This window comes from Scyliorhinus canicula, chromosome 1 (assembly GCF_902713615.1).
Source record: "Scyliorhinus canicula chromosome 1, sScyCan1.1, whole genome shotgun sequence".
NCBI lineage: Eukaryota > Metazoa > Chordata > Chondrichthyes > Carcharhiniformes > Scyliorhinidae > Scyliorhinus > Scyliorhinus canicula.
This window is the reverse complement of record NC_052146.1, coordinates 309,740,130-309,753,079: the sequence shown is the minus strand read 5'-3', so window position 1 is coordinate 309,753,079 and position 12,950 is coordinate 309,740,130. Positions and strand designations below refer to the sequence as shown.

Below are 12,950 nucleotides of genomic sequence, written 5' to 3'. Positions count from 1 at the left end.
AGATCCCAGAGAACTGGCGAATAGCTAATGTGGTACGGTTTTTAAAGAAAAGTAGCAGGGATAATCCTGGAACCTATAGGCCGGTGAGCCTCACGTCAGTAGTAGCTAAACTGTTGGAGGGGATTTTCAAGGACAGATTTACACCCATTTGTAAACAAATGACTCATTAGCGATAGACAGCATGTTTTTGTGAAGGGGAGATCGTGCCTCACTAAATTGATTGAGTTTTTTGAGGAGGTGACAAAGATGATTGATGAGGGGAGGGTGGTGGATTGTGTTTATATGGACTTCAGTAATGCCTTTGACAAGGTGCTTCATGGCAGACTGGTACAAAAGGTGAAGTCACACGGGATCAGATGTGATGTGGTAAGATGGATACAGAACTGACTCGGTCACAGAAGGCAAAGGTAGCAGTAGAAGGGTGTTTTTCTGAATGGAATTTTGGGACTAGTGGTGTTCCACAGGGATCTGTGATGGGGCCTCTGTTGTTTGGAGTATACATAAACGATTTGGAGGAAAATGTAGCTGGTCTGATTAGTAAGTTTACGGATGACACCAAGGATTGGCAGATAGTGTTGAGGATTGTCGGAAGTTACAGGAGGACATAGATAGGTTGGAGATTTGGGCAGAGAAATGGCAAATGGAGTTAAATCCAGACAAATGTGAGTTAATGCATTTTGGTAGGTCTAACATAGGGCAGAAATATACCATAATGGTAAACTCTGAGGAATATAGAAAGATAGAGAGTCTGGGTGAGCTGGTCCACAGATCTTTGAATGTGGCAACACAAGTAGACAAGGTAGTCAAGAAAGCAGACGGAATTCTTGCCTTCATTGGATGGGGCACAGAGTATAATAACTGGCAAGTCATGCTACATTTGAATGGAACTTTGGCAAGGCTGCTCTTGGAATATTGTGCACAATTCTGGTTGCCCCACTACCAGAAGGATGTGGAGGATTTGGAGAGGGTGCAATGGAGGTTTACCAGGATGTTGCCTGATCTGGAGGGTGTTAGCTGTGCAGAGAGACTGAATTGACTCGGACTGTTTTCATTAGATCCCCAAGGTTGTGGTGACCTGATAGACGTCTGCAAGATCATAACAGGCATGGATAGAGTGGATGGGCAGGCGCTCTTTCCCAGGGTAGAGGGGTTTGTCGTCAGGCGGTATAGGTTTAAGGTCCGTGGGCAAAGGTTAGAGGAGATGTGAGAGGCAGGATTCTGTACGCAGAGGGTGTTGCCAGGGGAGGTTGTGGAAGCAGATACATTAATGGCGTTCAAAAGGCATCTTGACAAATACATGAATAGGATGGGTATAGAGGGATACGGCACGAGGAAATGCTGATGGTTTTGGCCAAGGTTAGTATCATTACCGGGACAGGCTGGTTAGATGGGCAGAAGAGTGGCAAATGGAATTGAACCATGAAAAGTATGAGGTGGTGCATTTTGGGAGGACGAACAAGGCAAGGGAATATCCATTGAATGGTCGGATCCTGGGAAGTAGAGAGGATCAAAGGGACCTTGGTGTGCAGGTTCACAGATCTCAGAAGGCAGCAGGAGAGGTTGGTAAGGTGGTTAAAAAGGACAATGGGATTCTTGTCTTTATTAACCGAGGCATTGAATAGAAGAGCAGGGAGGTTGTGCTGGAGCTGTATAAAATGCTGGTTAGGCCCCAGGAGGAAACACGAAACATCCGGAGCAAACCTACGTAGACACGGGGAGAACTTGCAGACTCCACACAGAGAGTGACCCAAGCCTGGAATCGAACCTGGGACCCTGTCGCTGTGAAGCAACAGTCCTAACCACTGTGCTCCCGTGCCTCTCACAGAGTGGGAAAAATGAAGTAAAACGTCTTGGACATTACAAGCTGGAATTCACTTGCTGTTGTGAGGAAGTTTTGGCGTAACTGGTGATTTTGTGGTTTCTAGGATGTGGTTTGCTGCTGTCTATATTTTACACCCTGGATTCCTGTCTGATCTGAGGACTCTGTGTGGGCCTTTCCTGAGGCTGATGACAGCTTCTTATCACCATCAGTATCAACGTTCTGTGTAGATGTGTGAGCTCATGGCCTGCAGTTTCTGTGGGTTGAACAGTGTTCAGAATATGTTTCAGATGCATTAACATAGAACATAGAACATAGAACATAGAACATTACAGCGCAGTACGGGCCCTTCGGCCCTCGATGTTGCGCCGACCTGTGAAACCATCTGAAGCCTATGTGACCTACACGATTCCATTTTCATCCATGTGTCGATCCAGTGACCACTTAAATGCCCTTAAAGTTGGCGAGTCTACTACTGTTGCAGGCAGGGCGTTCCATACCCCTACTACTCTCTGAGTAAAGAAACTGCCCCTGACATCTGTCCTATATCTACCACCCCTCAATTTAAAGCTATGTCCCCTCGTGTTGGTCATCACCATCCGAGGAAAAAGACTCTCACTGTCCACCCTATCTAACCCTCTGACTATCTTATATGTCTCTATTAAGTCACCTCTCAGCCTTCTCCTCTCTAACAAAAACAACCTCAAGTCCCTGAGCCTTTCCTCGTAAAACCTTCCCTCCATACCAGGCAACATCCTAGTAAATCTCCTCTGAACCCTTTCCAAAGCTTCCACATCCTTCCTATAATGTGGTGACCAGAACTGCATGCAGTACTCCAGGAGCGGCCGCACCAGAGTTATGTACATTAAGGACACATTTGAATTAGTAATGAGCAATGGGCCAGAATTCATCAATAATCTGGTTGGAAAAGAAAGAAAGATTTGTATTTATACAGCACTTTGCACATCTACTCGACATCTCAACGTGCTTTCCAGCCAATGATGTTCTTTTGAAGTGTAGTCACTGTTTTAATGTAGGAAAGAGCAACCATTCAGATGAACACTTGGAACACGACAACATACAAGTCTATGGATCAAGTGCTGGAGAATGGGGTTAGAATAGATAGGTGCTTGATGGACAGCATGGAGATGATGGGCTGAAGGGCCTCTTTCCGTGCTGTAAAAACTCTGTGACTCTGTGAATTTGCAGAATGTATATTAGAGGCAGAATATCACAGACCGAGATTCTCCACAATTCCACAACAAGGACTGGGGAAAGTAGAAAGCTGGAATATTACTTTTGTAATTGGAGTGTTTTTTATGAATGTATTTAAAGAGCTGTTGGAACCTAGAGCGGATCCAACAGGACAGAGTGATGTTGCTGCTGAATACACTGCTCATTACTGAGACTGTATTTCAGGGGAAAATACAACAGACAAAATAGATTTGACAATTCAATTGATTTTCATATTTTCTTCACTGAAACTAATCTAACCTTCGGTATCCCTGATCTCCTCATCTGATTGTTTCAAACTGGATTCAGCATTCCAGGATTTCAAGATGAACGGGGTATAATTTCAATCTGATGTTTCTCCTGATATTATGCAAAATATTTGTACTAAATCCCTTGTGTGCTTTTCTCAAACAAAATTGGCCTTGTTAAATTAGGCAGAAAAGAACTCCCAATGAGAATGAAGATATATTTTTCCCACCCCCATCTCTACAGGACACTGTGGAGGTTCCACACTCTGCAATCACGCTTGGATCATCACAATATCACAAGGACAGTGAGGTTCCACTTTGATGCAGAAAATGGTGCTTCCCCTTTCTGGCCCGGTTTGCACTTCTTGTTGTGAGAAGGCAGGACTGAACTCTGGGAGATTAAACAATCACATTCCCGGCAGAGAGCCTTTCCCTTTGATCGGCAGATTGGGAGATGATGAGGATGTTCCTCACTATATTCTGTCTGTGAAACAGATCGGGTGAGAGTACAGGCTGACATTCTACAGCAGCAGTGAAACTAAGCACAGACTCACAGAATCACACAGTGCAGAAGAGGCCCTTTGACCCATCGAGTCTGCACCGATACATGAAAAACACCTGACCTGCCGACCTAATCCCATTTCCCAGCACTTGGCCCATAGCCTTGAATGTTATGACGTGCTGAGTGCTCATCCAGGCACTTTTTAAAGGATGTGAGGCAACCTGCCTCTACCACCCTCCCAGGCAGTGCGTTCCAGACCGTCACCACCCTCTGGGTAGAGAGGTTTTTCCTCAAATCCCCTCTAAACCTCCTGCCCCTCACCTTGAACTTGTATCTCATCGTAACTGACCCTTCAATGAAGGGGAACAGCAGCTCCCTATCCACTCTGTCCATGCCCCTCATAATCCTGTACACCTCGATCAGGTCACCCTCAGTCTTCACTGCTCCAGAGAAAGCAACCCAACCCTATCCAACCTCTCTTCATAACTTAAACGTTCCATCCCAGGCGATATCCTGTTGAATCTCCTCTGCACCTCCTCCAGTGCAATCATCCTTCCTGCAATGTGGCGATTAGAATTACACACAGTACTCCAGCTATGGCCTCACCAAAGGTCTGTACAACTCCAAGATGACCTCCCTGCTTTTTTAATCGATGCCTCGATTGATAAAGGCAAGTGTCCTATATGGATTTTTCCCACCCTATCAGCCTGCGCTTCAGCATTCAGAGATCTATGGACAAACACGGCAAGGTCCCTTTGTTCCTCGGAACTTCCCAGTGTCAGGCCATCCATTTCATATTTCTTTGTCACATTACTCCTTCCAAAATGTAATCACCTCACACTTTTCAGGGTTGAATTCCAGCTGCTGCTTTTTTGCCTATTTGACCATCCCGTCTGTACCTTCCTGTAACCCAAGACACTCAAACTCACTGTTAATGCCCCGGCCAATCTTTGTGTCATGGACATCATGTACAGATTAATTCAACCACCCAAAATACATCCACTTAATGTGCAGCCATTGTTACATTAAATGTACAACAGAGAAGAATGGGAAAACCGAGGTTTCCGACCAGTGTTCCCAGTCTGTGTAACTCTGTGTCAGGTGCACTAAACATTCTCAATATGGTGATAAATTCTGCTGTAACTCTCATGTCCAGTTTGAATGTTCTAACTCTAGAATTCACACAAGTTACAGGTGCAGAGACACCGGAACACAAAGCTTATAACAAATTAAACTTCTTCAAACCAAACTAAAACTTGTACTTACCCCCAGAAACACAGAGTGACAGAGTCACAACAAAAAGTGTTTTACTGATCATCTCAACAGAATAACAATCCTCTTTATCCACACCGTTTATTGCATGTCCAGTAAATACATTGAAACACAAAGTGTCCCAGCCGACAGAAGCTTGTTCAATATCCTTTTACACAGGAGGGAATGAAGATAAAGAGGAAACAATGACAATGAGCCAATGGCTGCTCCCCTTCTGGGTGGATTTTGATCAGTGACGTTTATGATTCACTGAGTGCAAGTTGCCCACATTAAGTTGGTTTAACATGAAGAGTTCACACAGCGAGGGATACATTTGCTGCAAAAATGTAAATGGTGGAAACATTTATTGAAAATCATTGAAACCAAATTCTATTCCCTTTGGGAACAACAACAGCTGGAATGGACGGCCGCGATGCTGCGGATCTGAGTTATAGAGACCCTGAGCCACACCGCACACCCTCTCCAGATTCGGGAGGTACTAACTCCTCCCCCCGGCGAGGAGTGTGGATGTCAGGGTCACTGAGACCGCCAAGGCCACTGAGGCTGCCGGCAGCGTGATGGACAACGCCCTGACCACCCGGGATCAGGTGGGAGCAACCCCGCATTGAAGAAGCTGGAGACAAGTTGGAAATGCAGCTGAACTGTGTGGCTGCACCAAGGCTGGCCCCCCTTCACATCCCTGTGCTGATCAATGGACACTTCATCCAAATGGAGTTGGACACAGGTGCTGCTGTCTCAGTGGGGCCGCATCCCTTCAGATGGTTCCCCCGCTAACTACGGGGCTGATAACCCTGTTGTATAAAAGGTCAGCCAGACAATAACTGACCGACACAGAGAGAGGACCCGGTGAGGTGTAACAGTGCCCCCTGTAAATTGCTGTTCTTATAAATAAACGTCTTCATTGTGCCGGAGCATGGCGACTCTCTGCGAGCTCTCTCACACAGATCCTCTTCTTACATCTTATATAACCATAATAATCTCTTAAAACTTCATTCTAACACTACATTGTGTACCTTGTGTTGACCCGTTACGTATTCTCTTTTCATGGACTAAATAATGTGTTTGAGCTGCTCGCAGAAAAATACTTTTCACGAGGGCCACAGGAGAGGGATGTAAGGGCAGAGCCGGCAATGGAGGAAAGATGAAGATGGTTTCCTTTGCATTTCAGAATGACGCTGGAGTCGGCAACGGTTTTGGGAGAGGATAGCACGGAAAAATATTCTGGCCGGAATTCTCTGGCCGGTGGGACTCTCTTTTCCGGGGGCAGGCCCCTCCCCCCTCATCTATTGGTTTCCCAGTGGGGTGGGGTGGCTGCAATGGCCAATCCCATTGACAAGCGACGGGAAGAGAGAATCTCGCCGCCAGCGAACGGCGTGCCACCGGGAAACACACGGCTGGGGGACCGGAGAATCCGGCCCTTTATGTTCTTGGATCAACGACAACTCACCTTCTGTCCAGAATTGGTACAAAATTATTATGGAGAGTATTCCAATGGCCTTTCTAACTTGTACACTTCAAGCTCAGTCAGACTCATCCAAAAAATATGGGGACCCGATCTTAAATATAAAGGTTCCATTGTGACAGATTTATTTCTACAAGGCTTTCCGCAGAACACCCAATCCTGTCCCTGGTATAGTGTCCGTGAGGGTGTGTGCCCATTCTCCCTTTCTTCATATTCTGCTCTCATTCGCTCCATCCTTTTCGTCGTTTATTTCCGGTTGAAGCACTGGGTTAGATGAACGAACAGAGTTGTTTTTCCTTTTATACGGTATTACGATCACGACTAGACCCCAACAGTGGCTGGGATATGGGACAGAAATCCCAATGTTTGATTTTAATTTGAAGACTGTGAGGGAAGGATTCCTCGCTCCAGGAGTGATTCTGCAAAGAAATGGGGTGTGGAATATTAAAACAAACTTTATGACTAACAGAGGATTCAAATATCTTTAACATCCCACCAGGAAATAACGTACAATTACTCCTGAAACCATGCTACTCATTACAGTGTAAACAATGCCCTTAACTGCTATCATTACTCCCACTCAAACAACAAGAAAACAAACCACCTCAACTCTCAGTGCACCATTAAGTAGCTACTGGCATTCAGGAAAACTTCTCTACAGAGATATTGTTTGAGAAAGCGATGCCTTGACAGTGCTTTATGGGTGAGATCTGACTCCTGTCAGACTCACGCAGAAACTCTGGCTCCATTTCTTCAGAAACTGTTTCAATTGGTTTGTTCACCTTTCCAACCAGACTGACCAACCGCAGGCACTCTTTCCCCCTCCCTCCCACTCCACTCTCTCTGCCCCCACTACACATTAATACAACTCCCCATGGGACTCCCACTAGGGTCTGCACCTGGTACTGTATCCTACCAGGGGGCAAGGGCATTTCCCTCCATCCCCTCCCTCCCCCTGCACTCCCAGAGGGATCCCCTCAACTGCTTCTCATCTGGCCAAATCTGTTGTAAAACCCGTTGCCCTGACGTCAGCAAGGTATGAATATTTACTGAGGAGGGGGTCACATGGGGTGGGGGGTTAATAAGATTCAAATGGGTGGAAATGTATTCAAATGGGTTTCAGGCCCCTGGTGATTGTGATGCTAAGACTGGGTCATGGAATGAGCTATTGATCTGAAATTGACTAGAAAATCATATTGAGTTGTCACACATGGATTATGTGTTAACTAAACTAAACTAAATGTAATTTAAGCTTGTGAGTGACGTATAATACAGCTGCAGTTTTCACAGGGTGAGATCTTACTCTTCCACCCCTTATCTCTTCATTATTCTTGGTCACTTTCTTTCACTGGCCATTGAGTGGGGTGATCTGAACAGGGAGAGAATTCACTTTGTTTTTGTTTTCAATTCCAGTTTTCTCTTCCCATAACTTGTGTTAAATTCCAACTGATCCCATAATCTATTTTAACTTGAATGTGATCTCTGAATCATTGGATTGATATCTCTTTCTCTCTGACACTCCCCATTTGCAAATCATCTCGCTCAAATATCATTTAAAATAACATCATGCAGGGACTTAAAATATTCTCCAGCTCTCCAAATTGCCTGTATCCATCTTGTGGATCTTCCTCAACAGGTTCACTTGCTACCAAGCCCTTAATTGTTCTCATCCAAATAATTTACCCTGTCACTTCAATTGTGCTCATTTCGGCAGGTACCAGTGTGTTTGATTCTATAACAATTATTTTAAAGTCAGTTTCTCTATGGAGTCTGTGTCTTGATCACTTAATGATGTTGTTTTACTCTGTTTACCCCATTGGCCATTTCCAGCCATGCTGTTTGTCAAGTAGTGTGTACACATGGGGCCTGCTCTTTAGTGCATAATGGCCAGCCTGCTGATTAGTCACTTCACATGTAATTCATCTGCACACGCACGCAGTGCCCCCATTGTCATATCACACATTCTTGAGTCTTTTGTGAACTTATCAAAAGATCTCAAAGTTGTTGCTTATCTCTCCATGTGTTGTCTCGATGCCTTGGGTGGTGGCCAGAGTCTCAAACATTGTTCTCTTAAATAAATCATAGACAAGGACACAAACATTACCAAGAGAAAGTTCATCAATTTACCAGCCTCCTCCAGACTTTCCCCTTCGTATTAATGCCAGATTGAAATATTCCATTGAATTGCTCCCGATATTCCAATTCCCATTTCCTGTTTAGATTTCCTGTCTCAATTGTTTACCCTCAATTACACAATCCAATCCCAACCATGAGCCCTGGAGAAATCGCGCAATCCTATAATATATCTTTATGCTTAAAACAGAAATCAAACATTTCTGTTTGATTCCAGGCAGTAATATTTTGGTTGTTTGTTCTGTGTCTTAAATAACATTTTTGTTACCGTAGCTTGCTAAATTCCATTGCCTTTCTACATCCCAGAATTGTCCCAAATTCAAACAACAGTGTTACTGGCTTTCAGAGTTTTTATTAATGTCCAGTGCATCTCTTCTTTGTCTTAAGTTGTGGAATCTCTTCTACTTCAAAAGGCTTCGTCCTTATGTCCATGGACACCAGCTAACTGCAAATCTTGTTCCACTTGCAATGCTGTAAAGTAAAACACAAAAATCCATTCTGCAAAATGGGTTAATTAATCGGAACATACCTGACAATTCAAACTTAAAATTTACAATTCACAATTCCTGTAAAAATATAAATACATCTTCAGCTGTTAACAGGCAAGGGTTAATTCTCTGCTCGTTTGAAAAAGGGGCGGATTAAAAGTTTTCAACTGGACGTCATTATATCACCACCTCTCAGGTGAAACCGTTTATTTTAACAATCGCCACTTTACACTACGATCTCAGACTTTTACTGTCTTTCTTCTTGTGTCAGTTGTGTCAGGAATAATTCTTTTTTGAACCTGACAAGAAGTTTTAACTCAAGATCAATCCAGCACTTGAAAAGACCCAGCTAAACATCATTCACACACATCCATATAAACCTTAACGATAACATGACTACAACACCCACGCATTCATTTGCTCATGAAGTTCAGTTAATCATTCCTACTTTTAACTGCCGTCATTGAGTTCCAATCAATCAACACGTAAACCTTACATCGAACGATTTAACACATAATACATCAATCAATTAATTACCTGCTGAAATAGTTAACGCTGTGCTCCAATTTATTTCCCTTTATATATTTTGAACTCCAATAGTGCATTTGGTGATAATCTCTTAAATCCCTCCCAATCAGCTGAGGAAGAATTGGACTGGGATGGTGGAAATTGTGGCTAATATGTAGGTGTGGAATTGGGAATGGGAGCAGAACTTAAAGGCACAGACTGTCCTTGCCCTTCTTGTAATCCAGCTCGGCATGACCGTGCCCAGTGACATTCCTTTCCACAAAAGTAACATTTTCCTCTTGCAATTTTTGATTCTGGAAAAGCATTTGAATTGTACATGGCATTATTTACTGATTTAACTGCTGCTCCTTTAGCTTGCGCCTCTGTTTGATAAACACAGATTTAGAATCGGACACATCTATTTTTAAACCAGCAAGGATTGGATTGGATTTGTTTATTGTTACGTGTACCGAGATACAGTGAAAAGTATTTTTCTGCGAGCAGCTCAAAGATCATTTAGTACATGGAAAGGAAAGGGAATAAAAGAAAATACATGATAGGGCAACACAAGATATACAATGTAACTACATAGGCACCGGCATCGGATGAAGCATACAGGGGTGTAGTGTTAATGAGGTCGGTCCATAAGAGGGTCATTTAGGAGTCTGGTAACAGTGGGGAAGAAGCTGTTTTTGCATCTGTTCGTGCGTGTTTTCAGACTTCTGTATCTCCTGCCTGATGGAAGAAGTTGGAAGTGTGAGTAAGCCGGGTGGGAGGGGTCTTTGATTATGCTGCCCGCTTTCCCAAGGCAGCAGGAGGTGTAGATTGAGTCAATGGATTGGAGGCATTTTTGTGTGGTGGTCTGGGCTGTGTTCACGACTCTCTGAAGTTTCTTGCGGTCTTGGGCCGAGCAGTTGCCATACCAGGCTGTGATGCAGCCAGATAGGATGCTTTCTGTGGTGCATCTGTAAAAGTTGGTAACAGTTAATGGGAAATGCTGAATTTCCTCAGTTTCCTGAGGAAGTATAGGCGCTGTTGTGCTTTCTTGGTGATAGCGTCAACGTGGGTGGACCAGGACAGATTTTTGGAGATGTGCACCCCAAGGAATTTGAAACTGCTAACCATCTCCACCTCGGCCCCGTTGATGCTGACAGGGATGTGTACAGTACTTTTCTTCCTTAAGTCAATGACCAGCTCTTTAGTTTTGCTGGCATAGAGAGAGAGATTGTTGTCACTGCACCACTCCACTAGGTTCTCTATCTCCTTGGGGCAGCACGGTAGCATTGTGGAAAGCACTATCGCTTCACAGCTCCAGGGTCCCAGGTTCGATTCCGGCTTAGGTCACTGTCTGTGCGGAGTCTGCACATGCTCCCGGTGTGTGCGTGGGTTTCCTCCGGGTGCTCCGGTTTCCTCCCACAGTCCAAAGATGTGCAGGTTAGGTGGATTGGCCATGATAAATTGCCCTCAGTGTCCAAAATTGCCCTTAGTGTTGGGTGGGGTTACTGGGTTATGGGGATAGGGTGGATTTGTTGACCTTGGGTAGGGTATTCTTTCCAAGAGCCGGTGCAGACTTGATGGGCTGAATGGCCTCCTTCTGCACTGTAAATTCTATGATTCCTGTATTCAGACTCGTCGTTATTCGAGATCTGGCCCACTAGGGTCGTATCGTCAGAAAACGTGTCAATAGAGTTGGAACCAAATTTTGCCACACAGTCGTGTGTGTACAGGGAGTAGAGTAGGGGGCTAAGTACGCAGGCCTGCGGGGCCCTGGTTTTGGGAACTATTGTGGAGAAGCTGTTTTTGTTCATTCTCACTGATTGTGGTCTGTGGGTCAAGGAATGTAGACATTAACGGTATTTCATAGAATTTACAGTGCAGAAGGAGGCTATTCGGCCCATCGAGTCTGCACCGGCTCTTTGAAAGAGAACCCTACTCAAGGTCAACACCTCCACCCTATCCCCATAACCCAGGAACCCCACCCAACACTAAGGGCAATTTTGGACACTAAAGGCAATTTACCATGGCCAATCCACCTAACCTGCACGTCTTTTGTAGCCACCTGAGATGGCCACTAACGAACACAAAATGGAAGACTGCAAAGAATGCAGGGAAAACGAACATGTTGAAAAGCAAACAGCTTGCAGAGCAATTATGTATTGGGACAACTGCAGAAACCGGTTTCTGACTGCTGCAGAGACCAGGCAGTGCTGTGAAAGAAAAGTCATTAGCATACTAATGAGGTGATACCGGGCAAGTCCCAGATACAATGGACACAAATTAAGTATCAATCGATACATTCATAGAGCATAGAGCATAGAACAGTACAGCACAGAACAGGCCCTTCGGCCCTCAATGTTGTGCCGAACAATGATCACCCTACTCATCCACCCTATATCCGTAACCCAGCAATCCCCCCCTTAACCTTACTTTTTTTAGGACACTACGGGCAATTTAGCATGGCCAATCCACCTAACCCGCACATCTTTGGACTGTGGGAGGAAACCGGAGCACCCGGAGGAAACCCACGCACACACGGGGAGGACGTGCAGACTCCACACAGACAGTGACCCAGCCGGGAATCGAACCTGGGACCCTGGAGCTGTGAAGCATTTATGCTAACCACCATGCTACCCTGCTGCCAGACCCCTGTCTTCTACATCAGCCGTTGAGCAGCAGCCACCAAAACATAAGTTCCTAAACAAGGACCGCTACCTGAAACTGGCATTACTGACACCCTTGCCGACTGATAGCGATCCGAAGCCTGCAGACCAGAACAGAACAAAGGCCTTGTTCCCTGACCTCGCAGTTCCTTCTTAGCTAAGTATTAGTTGTTTAGTGGTAGAAGTAAGTTTAACCTTTAGCGTGTGCATGCGTGTTATTATAATTGTGTTATAATAAACTCTAATTGTTTTGGACTTACTAATTGGTGTACAGCTTTAGTGCTTTGAACTTCACCTTGAAACCTGTGGCGGTGTCTTTACGGCACCTGGCGACTCCAGAGCTTAGAACGAGAAACAGAGTCAAAGTGAGTGTTAAGCACACTCACCCAGAACGACCAACATTTAGTGGCGACATCCGACGGGACTCGATTAGTAGTGGCCCCCCCCCACTCTGAGAGAACCCAGAAATTTGAATTGGAAATCTAATTAGGAAAAAGGAAATACCACAAGTGTTCAAGGAGTTCAAATCAATAACGATAATTCGGAAGTGTGTTTTTGCATGCGTAACTAACAGGGTTGTAAGGTTAAACTGAGAGATTTTTGTGTTGCGACAAACTGTCGGGAGT

The 12,950-nt window shown here is 44.8% G+C and overlaps 2 protein-coding genes across 2 annotated transcripts in view; one reads left to right on the top strand and one right to left on the bottom strand.

The window, feature by feature from the left end:
• LOC119965474 (polymeric immunoglobulin receptor-like) overlaps positions 1-12,950 on the top strand; it is a 610,457-nt gene that overhangs the window by 441,765 nt on the left and 155,742 nt on the right. The gene's annotated exons all lie outside the window — the stretch shown is intronic.
• LOC119976739 overlaps positions 1-12,950 on the bottom strand; it is a 139,290-nt gene that overhangs the window by 43,595 nt on the left and 82,745 nt on the right. The gene's annotated exons all lie outside the window — the stretch shown is intronic.